The sequence below is a fragment of the Dasypus novemcinctus genome, chromosome 9 (genome assembly GCF_030445035.2).
Source record: "Dasypus novemcinctus isolate mDasNov1 chromosome 9, mDasNov1.1.hap2, whole genome shotgun sequence".
NCBI lineage: Eukaryota > Metazoa > Chordata > Mammalia > Cingulata > Dasypodidae > Dasypus > Dasypus novemcinctus.
In genome coordinates this window covers 119,250,770-119,265,927 of record NC_080681.1, presented here as the reverse complement: position 1 = coordinate 119,265,927, position 15,158 = coordinate 119,250,770, and the positions used below count along the sequence as shown (strand labels likewise).

The following is a 15,158-nucleotide window of genomic DNA, read 5'->3' as shown; positions in this document are numbered from 1 at the left end:
TGCTGTCATCTGTCTCCTCCTTCCGAGCCTAAATGGAGCCGTGAGGTCCCCAGGGAGCCCAGTCAGAACCTGCCAAAAGCACTAAATTCTCCCGGAAAACACTCTTGGCAAACAAGTTTTCAGTCCTTGCCCCGGGCTTGCCTCTGGGCCACCTCTGATGACCAGAGTCCTAGGATGCCCTCCCTGCGCCCTCGGCATGGGAAGCAGCTTTTGGTTTTTAGACCCATCTCTCTCTCCCCCTCCTCGCTCTCTCCCACCTACAACCCCTGGATTGAGGGCCTTAACCCCAGGAAAGACCCCCCCAGGGCCTCGCCTCCATCCCCAGGAGCCCACCTGCAGGCTTTTACTGTCATATCTGCAAGGGACAGGGTGAAGGGGAGATGCTAGAGGGTTTGCAAGGTAAGCACAGAATATGTCTCCAAAGCAGGCTTTGAAAACACCGCCGTCTGCGTCATCACTGGCCTGTAGCAGAGGGTTAGTAGGATCTGTCCCTTGTCCTCAGATTTGGGTGGATGAACTCAGAAAGCTTCTTCCCTCTGGCCGTGGGGGCTTCCTGCAGGCTCAGCCATCTGACTCATCGTGTATCACCAGCACGCACACAGGAGAAGTTTCGAGAAGGAAAGAAGGATTCCCAAATCTCCCAAGATTATTCTCATGCTTGCATTCTTTCCACAAATATTTATGAGAGCACATTATATGCCAGGCACAATTCTGGGCCCTGGGAATACAAGGATGAACAAAACTAGACCTGGTCTCTACCCTAAAGAGGCTGACAGTCTACAGGAGACACCATTATAAGAAGATAATCATTAAAACAACCACCACAAATAGAAACAGCCTCTGGGACAAGAGCTACACAGCAGGGAGAAAAGGGTCCTTTGACCTCTCAGGGGAGTGGGGGATGCCAGGAGGCAAAGCCCTCGCTGACTGCTGAAAGGTGACTGGACGGTAATTCAGCGAAGGGGAGAAGACCCCCACCCTGCCTCCCCCCAGATCCTCTGTCCATCCCCAAGCCCCGGTCACTTTTGATACCTGACGGACAGTAGGCTGGGAAAATACAGAAATGAAAAATTGTTTCTGATCATTTGGTATCCAGAGTGTTTTTTTTTTTTAATCACACTTGGCCCAAGACTCCAGTTGCTGGAAGCTGGAGAGGGTCAGCACTTAGAGTGCACAGGACAGATCTATCCCCCAAAAGGCTGTGTTTACGTGCAAGAGTGGTTTGAGAAGTCCCTTTCACAGAGGGAGGCCCCCTCTGACTCCAAACCAGCTTGGGAGCAGGCAACCTTGACTCCTGGAGTGTCTCAAAACTTGGGCAAACGACAAGTTCATTTTTCAGCTGAAACGACGACACACGGGAAATACCGATGCGGCAGCCGGAGCCCAGTGCCAGCGCCAGCCACAAGGGAGGTGCTGCAGGGCTGTGGAAGAGCGCCACTCAGCAGCAGTCACGCCCGAGGGCGGCAGCTTTCAAGAGACCGTTGCTGGGCACTCTTCTCTGACCCGCCACACCCCAGGCTGCTGCCACTCACAGCATTAGCAGCCGGTGGGGACACTGTAAACCTGCTGGTCCCTCCGCCCCCAGCTCTCCTTCCCCGGCCCAGCTTTGGCCGCTCCTGCTGCTTCACCCTCCGTGCTCTCACATCCGGTTCTCCCCCTTCTCAGGAAGCTTTCTCCTCCTTGAGCACCTGGCACGCCCCTGTTCCCCAGCCTGCTTCTTACCAGCTGGGGAAGTCAGGGAAGTTTCTTCACCTCGTTGTGCTTTGGTTTCCTCATCTGTAAAATGGGGAAAGAGTACTAGTCACCACTGTGTGGGGTCACTGGGAAGAGTGACCCCCCTGGTTTCAGGCTTGTGAGCCTGGGTGAAGCAGGGTAGAAACTCACTAAGTGGGGGGACAGGAGCTCTCACATGGAAATAAGACAGGGATTCGGGGAATAGGGTTAGTGAGTTCAAGGGCAGAGAGCGTTGCATGGCATGTAGCATTTGCTCTGTAAACGTTAGCCATTGATGTTACTCATCCTTCCTAGCTCAGGTCCAGCATCACCTCCTTCTGGGACTTTCCTGGCCTCCCAGTCTGAGTCAGGTTCCTCAGTGCAGCTTGGGCTTAACTAATTGTGCTATCTCTTAGTTTCTGGTCTGTGGCCCTTGCTGGACTCTAAACTTCTTGATGGCAGGGTTGGTGTCATTCATCTCTGCATTGGGCACATAGCAGATGCTGAATGAATGAGTGAATAAGCACATGCATGAATTTCTCCAGGGTCTGGGATCCTTTGCTATCATTTGGCAATAGGGAAATCAACTAGAATATTCCCAGCTATAACATAGACTGGTAAGTGCAGCTCTCTCATCCTGCTGGGGTTGAGGTGGCTTGTCCTGCCATCCTTGTGACTTGGCTGCCCCCAGAAGCTGTCCCCCAGCCCAAGGAGACTGGGGCTGACTTACCCATGAGGCACAGTGCGCACAGCGTCCAAGGTCTCCCTACCTCACTGGTGGCCTAGCCCATCCTCCATGCCTCTTTCTTCCTAGGTTGGGGCAACAGGTGGCCCCAGAATCTAGGCTGCAGCCTGGGCGCTGTCTTCAGCTTTTCCCAGCCTGGTCCTCCCAGGCTTTGCCATGCCAGGCCCTGCAAGCTGGGCACAGGCTCCAGGCTCTAGGCTGCTCTGCCAGCCAGGAAGTGCAGACCACCGTGGATTAGCATAAGCAACGCTTTCCTTGGCACTCTCCTTGGCTTTCCTTGGCTGGTCTGGAGCTGTCGCAGCCTAATTAGCAAAGCTGCCAGCTCAGCAGGTCATCTCATTAATACAGATCCGATCCCATCTCCAGTCTCAGTTCCTGGAGCCCCCACAATCCATCCCTCAGCCTTCTTCCTCAGGGGGCCTGCCAAGGGGCCTCTGGGATTTCCTCCAGACTCCACTTCCTAAGCCTCTTCGACCCTTTTGCCTGTGTTAAGTTCTAGAAAAGATGCACACAAGCCATGATCTGCCTCCCAGCATCAGAAAGCTTCTGTTCTCTCCCTGGTCCAACCCACCATGCTCTCTGGCCTGGACCACTGCCACAGCCCTTCACTGGTCCACCAGAGGAGTACGGTTAGCTCAGTCCTGAGCACCCAAGGCCAGAGAACAAAAGCAAATGATGTGGGGAAGCAGGGGAGGCTGCTCTGGTTTAGGTAGTCAGGAGGGCCTCTTGGAGGAGGTGACATTTGAGCTGAATGCTGAGTGACAAGAAAAAAGCTGGCCAGGCAAGGATATGGAATAAAGGAATTGCCAGGCAAGGGACAGTAAATGCAAATGAGAAGAAAGACATCTTCTTTAAAGAGAAGGAAGGAGGTGAATGCACAGGGCAGTTGAGGACGGTTGGCAAGGGAGTGGAATTGGGGTGGGTAATCAGTAAGGATGAAGAAACTGGCAGGTGAATGATGGAGAGAAACTCTCAAGGCCTGAAGGACTGAGAGACCACTGGGATCTGGGGAAGTCAGGAATGCTTTCCAAAAGGGACTCCGGGAGGCACTCCTGAGTATCTGAGAGTGCGTAGCTTCCTGCAACCCCACCCAATGATGTTACCTGGTGAGCTACATTCTAGACAAAGGCAAGAAATTAACTTTCATGGGAGTTAATACAATATGGTGGAAAAAAGAAAGGTTTAGGATGCAAAAATTACCTAGATTTGGATTCTGCCTCTGCCACTTACTAGCACTCACCTAACCTCTCCGGGCCTCAGTTTCCTCATCTGTAAATGGAGTGCAGCGAATGCCTTCATCTGTAAGTACTAAACACACAACTCCAACAAGCATGAAAAATAAAGATGATTATCCAGCCATGAAACTATATTTGAAGATATGGTTGGCCTAATCCCGGGGCTCTGTCTACTTTCTCGGTGGTTCTCTCGGCTCTACCCACCTCTGTGAGTCAGCTCCACCCTCGGGCCAGAGGGGAGACCGCTGCGGAAGTTTTGGCACATCTGGTCACAAGAACTTCAGAGAAAGGGAAGGATTGTTTCCTGTAAGCCAGAGTCAGGGAGAGCTTTCCCAGCAGCTCACAGCAAACTGCTCCACCCATCTCATTGGTCCAAATTGGGTCACATGCCCATTCCCACACCAATAGCTGGCTGCAAAGGAATGCCACATGCCGATTGGCTTAGGCCTAGACTCCTGAACCAATCATCATCAGGGGTTATGAGGTGCCCTGATTGGCTTAAACCAGCAGTTCTCAGGTCCTCTTGAAGCTTTTAAAAATTAAAAACTCCCAACAACCTATGGACATACCTATCAATATTTACCCTTTTATATATTAAAACTGAAAAAAATTAACCATCTATTAGATGAATACATTTTTAAAATAATAAAAAACACATGCTATATAAATAACACATTTTATGAATAAATGCTCTATTTTCCAAAAGAAAAAAAAAAGTTAGAAAGAAGACTGGCATTATTTTACACTTTAAAAAATCTCTTTAAAGTCTGGCTTAACAGAAGACAGCAGGATACTCCCACCTGCCTTGCAGCCAGGCCGTAGGGATATGTTTGTCGTGGTCTGAGAAGGAGGCGCGTGCTTAGGAAAGCACGGGGCGTGTGCTTAGGAAAAGGAGAGCTCACGGACCTCCTGAAAGAGCCTTGGGGATACCCAGCAGTCCCCATCCCAGCCACACTTTGATAACCACTTGCTTGAACTAGCCAGGTCACCCCTGGACGGGCTGGAGTCAAACTCCACAAACCACACCAAGCTCGGGAGGCAGTGCAACAGGAATTGAGGGGACCCTACACCATCCAGTGCACAGAGATACGCATAGAATTTCTGAGAGGGAACCGAGACTATGGAAATAAAGCATCTGACATGGCACTTCAGAAATGGCACCTGGGGATGGGCAAAGACCCTCAGGTGAGCAGAGGCGTAGGTGACAATCCATTACCTAGATGAACTGACTCCTCGGTTCCTTCCCTCAGGGTCCCTACCACCCACACGCATCCTATGAGGCCATTCTTTCTGCACCATCCGCAGTGTTCCTCTCTGCAAGCAGAGTGACGTCGTGGTAATTGCCACGGGCAGGAAGGTGGGGGCAGCCATCAACAGAGGCCAAGAAAAAACAAAGCCGTCAAACTCGAGCCAGTCTCCCTGCTCAGAAGGAGAGGCAGAGTCCTGGTCAGCACGGCCAGGATCAGGACAGGCCTCAGATCTATCGACGGTCCCTGACAAAGGCAGAGCTGGGACCCTCTCTCCCGAGAGGCCATGCGGTTAGAGTGAGATGCGGCCCAGCGACAAGGAGGCCAGAGCAAAGCATCTGTCCAAAGGAACAGTCGGTGTCAGCATCTGGTCAGCAGATGGGGATCGGGGACAGGAAGCCGAGAACCGAGTAGCATGGGGAAGTCAGAGCGGGACAAGGGGGAGCAAAGGGGACTTTGGTGATTTGGAAGAAGCAGCGAGAGATTTCAGGCCAATTCAGCACCCCCAGCTTAGAGGGAGCATCTGGCGCTGTTCGTGTGTCACACGGGTGTGCAAACACGCACACACAGTAGGGAGGCAGGTGCAGATGGTGGGCATCAACAGGCCCTTGTGCAAAGCCTCGCCCCTCCCTGCAGCCCCGCGTGTGCGTGCCAGCCTCCAGACCGATACGGGTCAAAGCCTTCTTCCGGGGTTGAAGGTGAAGGGGTGAGACGCTGAGGCCTAGCAACTTGGGTTGGGAGGTGAGGAAGGACGTGAGGTCCCAGGCCCTCGCTCTTTGTCCCAAATGTGAGACTGGGGAGGCAAGGAGGAGAAGCCTAAGTGGATGGCAAGCACCTGTGATGTGCCAAGCCTGTGCTGGACCCTTGGTCTGTGTCTTCTGTTACGTGGCTTTCTATCCTTAGGGTAGGTAGGTGTGGGTGTCCTAAGGAGCCAAAGCCAGAGAAATGCAGGGTTTTGGCCAAGATCCCAGAGCCGGCAAATCGTGAAGCCAGGATTCAAACCCTGAGCTCTCTTGTCCCCAAACCAGGGCTCTTTCAGCCATGCAAGGCCTCAGTTCCTTGGTTAAGAACCCATAAAGCTGGTGCTTCTGAGCAGGGGCTGTAGACTCTGCCTCTGGGGGAAGGGTTTGCCCCTGTTCAAAGGGGGCAGCCAGGCCCATCCCAGCCACCCTGGCCGGGGCCATCCTTGAGAGGCTCCAAGTTGGATCCTAATCCATCCCCTAGTGTGCCCCAGGGGGGCTCCGGGTGGTTGGAGGGGAGGGTGGGGGTGGCGAGATCCAGCAGGCTGGTCTCAGCCAGGACAGCTGGACTCTGGGGGCCCTGAGAGGAAAGGCACCCAGACTGCGGGGAGCCCAGCCCAGCCAAGGGGCTTCCAGAAAGAGCATGTGCTGGTGGTCTCTGTGACCCCCGCTGGCAGCCAGGTGCCCACGTCTTTTTGTAGGCAGCCAGCAGGGTCCTCCCTGCTCCCCTCCCCTCTGCTCTTTCCCCTCCACTCCCCTCCTGCCCCTTTTCTCCTCCCTTCTCCCTACCTCCCCTCCTTCCCCCATATCCTCCCCTCTCCCCTGCCCCCACCGCCCCTCCTGCTGGGCCCCTGTAAGTTCCCCTGTCCCCCAGGACGTGCGAGCAGCCGTCTTACAAAGTGCCATCCCTTCCAGCCCTCGTTTCCGCCCTGGGCATTCTGCGTGGCAGGTTCCTAAGAACCTCTCCCCTCTGTCGATAAAACCAGACCCTAATCCTGCCTTCCTGCCCGCCCCCTCCATCCTCCAGAGTAATGTCTTTCTTCCCACATTCTTCCTCCCCCGCTCCGGCCCAGTGGCAGTTTCCAAAGCAGGCCCGTGGGACTTGGGCCAAGCTCCTCAGGAAGGCCTGGGGTAGCCGGAGCCGCAGCCCCGGGGACCTGCGTGCCCTGGGGGTCGCTCTTGGCTGCCCGCCCTGAGGGCTGTACCTTGGAGCTCCCCCAGGAGCAGGGGGTTTGTGAAGATGTAGTGGAAGCCAAGAGGTTGGAGCCACTTCAGAGAAGCCAGGGCAGGTGTCCCATCCCCGACACAGACCTGCTTATTAGGTGGCCGTCGTGACCTCCCCTGGCCCTGCTTTGAGCTCCCCAAAGAGGTGTCCAGGACTTTATAGATGCCCGTGGGGAGAAGGGTACGAACCCCAGCTCTGCAGTCAGCTCAGCCCTTTTGTATGACTTGAACCCAGCAAGCATCTCTGTTTCCCCATCCATAAAATGGGCACAGTAGCAATAACTACTGCAAAGGGTTAGGCACTAGACCTGGTCCACAGGAAGTACCCAGCCAGTGAGTGCAGCTGCTACTATGATGGCATCTGTCCTTCGTACGTTGTCTGGACATAGGAAATCACCAGGAGCAGAGGGATGCTGGCCTGGTTGGTCCAGGGAAGGAAGTCTCCATGCCTAGAGGGCCGTGACCCCAAGGCTGGATACAGGGCCCACTTGGATATGCTGCAAGAACTGTCTTTCCATAGATCTACTTGTTCAAAAAATAACTAAGCACCTACCCTGTGCCAGGCAATGTCCCTGGGGCCAGGATTCAGTGGTGACAAAGCAGAGGCGGCCCCTGTCCTCAGGGAGCTCACTGTCTGGTGAAGGAAGACAACCAGTGGACATTCAACAAATGATCCCCACTATGCGTAAGTGTTGTTACAAAAAGAAAACCCGGAAAGAGATGGGGGCCACCTACCTCACCCCTGGAGAGGGGAAGACACTCCAGGCAGAAGGTACAGCAAGTGACAAGGCCCTGAGCTGGGAAGCAACTTGCCTTAGTACGGGATCACGGAAGGCCAGTGCGGATGAGGGAACGATGCCCAAAATGGGGAAGGATGAGTCGGTGTGGGAGGCAGGGGCCAGATCATGCCGCTTGCCATGAACAGTGGTTCAGATTCTACCCGAAGAGCAATGGGAAGCCACGGGGGGGCGGGGGGGGGGGAATCATGCGGTCTGATTAACACTGTTAGACACTGAGTCTGGCTGTTGGGTGGCGCGTGGACTGAAAGAGAGTAAAAGGGAGGCAGGGAGGCCAGCTGGAGACTCTTAGGATAGTCTGGATGATAGAGTCCTTGGCTCAGACCAGGGTGGAGCAGCTGGGATAGGTGGAAGATTGGCTAATGGGTGGGTCCCTCAGATCGCTCTGGGAGAACAGCCCATCCCACAGTGGGGGCAGAAGCTCCCGGGCAGCCCAGTGGCCAAGCTCCAAGCGCCAGGTTCAAAGGGTGTTCAGTCGGCTCTCCTGGCGGCTGCTTTCTCTATGAGGTGGCAAGAGCTCCACTCCACCTGCCTCCCAGAAGCCCAGAGCCAGGTGCCGATTTATTGGAGGACATTAGAGTGACGTGATGAGTTGTGGGGACGTGGCCTCAAAGCCCATGAATCCTCTCTCTCCGGAGTGCAGCGCTGGTCTCCAGCGGCAGCAGACACTTGCTGCTGATACACCTGAAGAAGACAATCGACACAGGTGTGTGTGCACAAGCAAGCGGCCGAATCCCCTGGGCACCCTGTGGACGTGGAGACCAAGCAAGGTGCAGACACGTGGAAAGCCTGTGCTCCCAGGGTTAGGTGCGTGCATCTGAAACACTCCTGGTGCAGGAACAAACAAGGATTTAGGACCAGCTTTGATGGGCACAATTCTTTTAGGCTGGAGAATCAGAAGTCCTGAGACCTGCAATTTTTTTTATCTTCCATGTTATTTCCAAGGGGAGCCTAATATGCAGCTAGAGCCAGAAAAATACAGGTCCTTTTACCAGTTTTACAGAAATTTTGGAAAATGGCATCATTAAGCCCGTGTAATGGTGGCCGAAGTTCTCGTGCAAAGCTCAGCATGAGGAGTGAATGCCGCCAGAACCACCCACCAGGAATGAGGGGCGGGGACAGGCAGGCCCTGAGAGCAGGACGTGTCCTTTCTAAGGGGCATGTGGTGTATAAAAAGGAGGTGGCTGCTCTCCTCGACACATACCGTATAAACTTCTTTTGCTCCTCCCCTCCCCCTTTCTTCTGCTGGGGTCTCTGGGGATCCACAAAGGATGCTAGGTATAGGAAAAGCAAGAAAAAGAAGACAAACAAACAACATGCTGACATCCTCTCCACCCTTGCTAAGTTAAACACAAGATGCAGTCTGGGGAGTGACTCAAGCAGTTGAGCGCCTGCCTCCCACATGGGAGGTCCTGGGTTCAGTTTCCAGTGCCTCCTAAAAACAAAAAACAAACAAACAAATGAAAAAACCAACTCGGAGAGCCGATGTGGCTCAGTGGTTGAGCACCAGCTTCCCACATACGAGGTCCTGGGTTCAATCCCCAGCCCTGGGTGTCTAAAACATAAAAAATTTTTAAAAAAATTGTTTAAAGATCTAGGTTGTGTTTTTTAAGGAAAGTGGCTGGTCTTGTTTTTAGCACCGTACCCTGGCGCAGATCCGCCTAATGTCCCAGCCCTTCGGGGGGCACGCTCGGCCTGACAGCTGGGCAGGCAGCCTAGTCCCCCTGCTCACGAGGCTCCTGTCTGCCCTGGGTTGTCCCTGCCTGGCTGGAGGGGCAGGTTTTGCCAGGCGGCGCCCAGAGGGCCCAGGGCTTGTTCAGGACTCTTTCTCCCAGGGTGTTTACCAGCTGGGAGGCTGGGCTCTGCTGCGTCGTTTCTTTTCAGGGGTTCTTTTCAGACATGTGTCTGAAGGACAAGCTCACCACACTCTCCACCATCCCTGGGTCCAGGGTTTGTAAAAAGCCGCTCTGTTTTAAAACCCATTTTAAAGCATGAAAGTCATTAAACACCACAGTTGCATCCAGCTAACATTAATAGGCCATGCGTATTGAAGGCTTCCTCTGTGTCAGACACTGTCCTCAGGACACGGATTTACCCACTTAACCCCATGAGGAAGGCAGCAGGATTGTCCCAGGTTCCAGAGAAAACCGAAGCCCAGAAAGTTCAGCGATCTGCTAAAGCGCGCGGCTAGTTCAGCACCTGCTTTCATGCCTTGACCCAGAGACCTCCGTATGAGTGTGTGACATGGATTGTAGCTGCTGCTCGACAAATGCTGGCTGGCTGCTCCCAGCAGTTTCCCTTCACCCTAGACTAGGTCCTTAGGACAGGATTTTGTCTTCGTCTCCCTTGTTTCCAGTGCCTGGCACCCAGTAGCACCCAGAGAATGTGTGTGCTAGAGGGAGGCTCGCCGGTCGACTGGTTCGTTGGGTGGGTGGGTGGTTAGCTAGTTGGACTGGTTAACCAGCATAACAAAATTGTTAGGGGCCCTCCCAGTCTCTGGAGTCAGGAGACCTAGGGTCCAAACAGCTCAGCCACTCCCTGGCCATGTGGCCTTATGGAAACTGGGTCCTCCGTGTGCCTCGATTTTCCTCAATCGTAAAATGGGCATCAGAAGTGACCCATTTGAGAGGGCTTGGCTTGCAAATTAGAGGAGGTAGAGGCATATAAAGTCCTGCCTTGTGGCGGGTGCTTAATAAATGGCCACTGCCATGCTGGGTTCTGGCCACAAGCCCGGCTTTGCCACCCAGTTTCAAACAAGGACGCCCTGCGGTGACGCACGGAGGTTGGCTTGCAGGATGTGCAACATTCCTTTGCATGTTTCTCATGCAGACATCTGCACCCACGCCAGGCCCTAGAATAGACAGGGCTGCATGCTGCATGGAGGATTCCCTGCTGGAGAGGTTGCTGCTCAAGTCTCTCCACCAAGTGCAAACTGAGTTGTTTTCCACCCATCTGGGATAAGTGCCTCTTCCTTCACATGCTACTGGCCCAAAAGCCGTCTGTTCTCTTTGGGGCAGGAAATGCTCTCTGAGTATACAGCTGCTGGCTCTTCTGGCTGCTGCCTATGAAATGGGACCAAGTTGCAAGTGCCGGTTGGAGAAATGCCCACCAGGCCTGCATCTGGCACGTCCCCGAAGGACCTCTTAGCCAAATATTTGTAATAAGAACGAGCCAAACACTTCATGCAAATGTTTAATAAAAATAAGGCATCGCATGGATTCAGTTTGCCATGAACTGCCCAGTGGAATGCAGATGTGAACAGCAGATACCTTAAAAGTGGAGACGATTGCCAAATGTGCTAGAGGGAAGGTTCTCTTGCTCTGCCCTGAGCCCAGGTGATCTTCCTAATCACCTCGCTTAAGTGAATGTTAAAACTTGTTTCATTCCTTGACTTGGCAGTGGTGGGCAGGTATGCACTGCCCAGGAGCATGCTGGGTAACGAGGGAAAGTTAGCCTCAGAAGCAAGCCATGGCGTGTGTCTTATTTTCTTAGGGCTGCCATTGAAAAGTGCCGCAAACCAACTGGCTTAAACAGAACTCTGTCTCACAGCTCTGGGGGCTGGAAGTCAAGGTGTCACCAGAGCCATGCTCCCTCTGAAAAGCTTAGGGGAGAAGCCTTCCTTGCCTCCTCCAGCTTCCGGTGGTTTGCTGGAGATCTGTGACATTCCTTGCTCGTAGATGCAGCACGCCAATCTCCACCCCTGTCATCCATGGCCTTCTCCCCTGTCGTGTCTATCTGTCCCTGTATTAGCCAGCCAAAGGGGTACTGACACAAAATACCAGAAATTGGTTGGTTTTTTAAAGGGTATTTATTTGGGGTAGGAGCCTACAGATACCAGGCCATAAAGCATAAGTTACTTCCCTCACCAAAGTCCATTTTCATGTGTTGGAGCAAGATGGCTGCTGATGTCTGCGAGGGTTCAGGCTTCCTGGATTCCTTTCTTCCAGGGACTTGCTTCACTCTTTGTTCAGGGTTCCTTTCTTTCAGGGCTTGCTTCTTCCTGGGCTCAGAAAGAGCCTTTTTAGGGCTTTCTTCTGTTTCCTCTGTGAGCTTACTTCCTGGGACTCCAGCTTAAGGCTTCAGCATCAAACTCCAACATCAACACTCCAACATCAGAAAACCCTCAACTCTGTCCTTGCCGTGCCTTTTATCTCAAGTCCCCACCTACCAAGGGGTGGGGACTCCACGCCCTAATGACATGGCCCAATCAAAGCCCTAATCGTAACTTAATCACGTCCAGGTACAGACCAGATTATAAACATAATCCAATATCTATTTTTGGAATTCATAACCATATCAAACTCCTACCGTCCCTGTGCCCAAATTTCCCTTATCTCATAAGAACACCAGTCATATTGGATTAGGGCTCACCCTAATCCAGTCTGACCTCATCCTAACCAATCGCATCTTCAGAGATCCACTTTCCATGAGCCCAGGGGTTAGGCCTTGAACATGCTTTTGGATGACACAGTTCACCCCATAACAGTGTGGCTGGAGACCTTGGGAAATTAGCCTTGTGGTGAGTAGGAGTGCAGAGTTAATTGTAGAATCAAGTTGTTTTGCTTTCTGTCCCATAAAATAAAACAATTTTTTAAAAAAGTTTTAAGGGCATGCTTATCTTCAACATCAAAAACATAAAAACTGGATTTTGTTTAAACACAAATGATCCGTTAAAACATGCAAGGAATTTCTCCCCCAACTCCCCCCATCCCCGAGATGGCTTCCTCCTCTGTTTGCTCGATGTCTGCTTGTCCGCTCGTTGTTTGTCTGTCTTCTTTAGGAGGCACTGGGAACTGAAGCGGGGAGGAGGCGGGAGCTCAACCACTTGAGCCACATCCACTCCCAATTTTTAAGATTAAAAAGCACTGTTTCCCGTCCCCCCATCTTTCTAGTGATCTATTTTTCTAGAGGACAAGTTGGCCACCCTAGATGCGTATCACTGAGAGGTGGTGGCAATGAAAGGAAGCATCGTAATCCCCGGCAGCTCCCGGTTAGGAGTGCCACCGGATATGCCCCCTGCTCCTGGAGCATCTGGGAGTTACTGAAGCAGAGAAGATGTGGGTCAAACTCAGGTATTCAACTGGACAATCCCCCCCCCAGCATCCTCCCCCACCTAGTGCTGGGCTTTGCAAGTGCCCTGGAGAAGAGCTTGTGCAGGAGGGAAAGTTCTCCCATCCAGCGCCCGGAGACCTTGCTACTCAGGGTAGTCCTGGACCTGCAGCACCGGCATCCCTGGGAGCTCGTGAGAAACGCGGGCTCCCAGTCCCCTCCCAGACCTCCAGAGTCAGAATCTGCATCTTAACCGGTTCGCCAGGAGATCTTGAAGGCAGAGAAGCCCCACGAGATGATCCCCTAATGCCCCAAGAGGGCCAATTGAACTTGGAAAACTGCCAGGATACAGAGCAGAGGGAGTGGCTAATTTACCTGGCGTGTCCTAAACTGCTTTCCGAAGGAAGTGGCCTCTGAGCTGGGTTGGAAGAGCTGGAAGAGATTGATTAGAAAGGAAAGCAGAACCTTCCAGGCAGGGGAACAGGGTGAGCCGAATCATGGAAATGGAGGTGTTGGAGGCATGGGGTGAGGGGGTTGCTGGGTGAGGGGCTCAAGAGATGCAAGTGGGAGATGGATCTATGGTGCAGATGGTTCTCACCAGAGTAGAAAGGCGCCCCCCTCTGCCCCCGTCTCTCCCCAGAGGAGGTGCGCCCACAGCAGAAACTCCCGGGTGCCCTGCTGTCTTCAGCGTCGTGAACTGGACTTGGCCACGTCAGCCTGGGCCTGGGCTCCATAGGAGATGTCAGAGCACCTGAGCGCTAATTCTAGGCCAGCTTTTAATGGGCACTTTGCCTGCATTCTTTAGTTTATTCCAACAACAACCAGATGAGCTAGGTGCCAGGGAGGCAGAGTAGCTGAACAGTTAAGAGCATATGTACTGGGCTAGACTGCCCGGGTTCAAATCCCACCACCATCACTTTCCAGCGTTATCTTTTGCAAAGTCAAAGTTAATTAACCTACGTGTATCTGGAAGGTTCTCCTCCCTCTTCTCTAACATGGAGATGATAATAGCATGTACTTCACAGGGTTGCAGTGAGGATTAAGTGCATCACACATAGCTTGGGGCCCTAGCAGATATGGAATTGTTTTTTATTACTCTTACTATCCCTGCGGAGCAGATGGGGAAACTGAGGCTCTGAGCTCCTCAGTGGCTCCCCTAAGGGCTCCCTCTGGAGTCCCAGCTCTGAATGACACTCCTCCAGCATCACACCCCTCTGCTTCCCACCCAATGGCCGCCGGTCTCACCTCTAGTACGTGCCTCTGAGGGTTCCTGCCACCACACCCTTGCCCAGGCCTGTTTCCTCACCTGGAGGACCTGTGTCCCCACATCTGCCCAGCCTAACTGCACCTCTCAAAGCGGGGGCCGTGCACTGGTGACTCCGCGAGCACCTGACCAGACAGCCGCCTCCTCTCCCTCCCCGTGCCACTCCCTGTCTCAGCTGGCCACTTCCCCAGCTCCTAGAGGGCCAGGGTCACGGTTTACAACATCATCGCATTCTCTCGTCTTGCCTAGCTCACTGCTTTTTATGCAGTAGATGCTCAATAAATGCATGCTGGTCCCTGCCACATGCCAGCCAATGAGCCCCCGGCTCTCAGGACGGCTCCGGGATGTCTGTGCCTGTGGATCTCCTGATTGGTTGCTCTGCCCCCTTCTAACATTCATTAGTGACTTTGCCCTGGAATCACAGGTGACAGTCATGGTCGCTGCTTTCTCTGCCGTCAAGCGAGTGCTCCAGGCCCTTGCAGCTAGGGCAAAGGACTTGGTCTGCAGGGCAGCTGGGGCCTTCCCTGGCATGGGTGCCCTGGGGCCTCTTAGCCTCCCCCTTTTGGAGGGATCTTGCTCCTGGCTCCGGCTCTTGGCACCTCTTGATCCAGTCCAGGATTCCGGAACCTTAGCAGGAGGAGCAATCGGGGCTGGGTAACTCTGTGCCCTGTAGCAGCACCCTGGGCTCCACCCACCAGATGCCATAGGAAATCCTCTGCTCCCAGTTGTGACAACCAATAACGCCTCCAGACATTGCCCACTGGGGGACAAAATCGCCCCCAGTTGAGAATCATTGGTAACTGGAGTCCCCCCTGGACAACCAGGATGACACAAGAAGGCTGCAGACTAAGATTCGAACTCCCCATCCCAGAGGCCGGGAGTCATGTAAACAAGGGAAGACAGCCGGGCCCGGTGAATGAAAGGCTGCAAACCCAGCTCCTGCCAGTCGTTGCTGGGCAAACTGTGGTCCAACTCTTGCCAGGTCTTGAGATTTTTCAAGCCAGAAATCCTGTCTTTTCTATGAAACCTCCCAATTCTTAAATGTTGGCAACTGATGTGAATTTTTAATAAACATTGTGGGAAAAACAAAATATGTCTATGAGCCAAATGTAGGCTGCAGGCTGCCAGTTTTGCAAACTTTCCT

At 53.2% G+C, this 15,158-nt stretch overlaps 1 protein-coding gene and 1 long non-coding RNA gene across 3 annotated transcripts in view; one reads left to right on the top strand and one right to left on the bottom strand.

The window, feature by feature from the left end:
* KAZN (kazrin, periplakin interacting protein) overlaps window positions 1-15,158 on the top strand; it is a 1,179,259-nt gene that overhangs the window by 966,342 nt on the left and 197,759 nt on the right. The window lies entirely within an intron of this gene.
* On the bottom strand, window positions 275-3,994 carry LOC111766534 (uncharacterized). Its single transcript, XR_002798563.2, has 3 exons — window positions 3,699-3,994; window positions 1,723-1,776; window positions 275-1,339 (listed from the first exon to the last, which is right to left on the bottom strand). It is a non-coding gene; the product is annotated as an uncharacterized lncRNA (long non-coding RNA).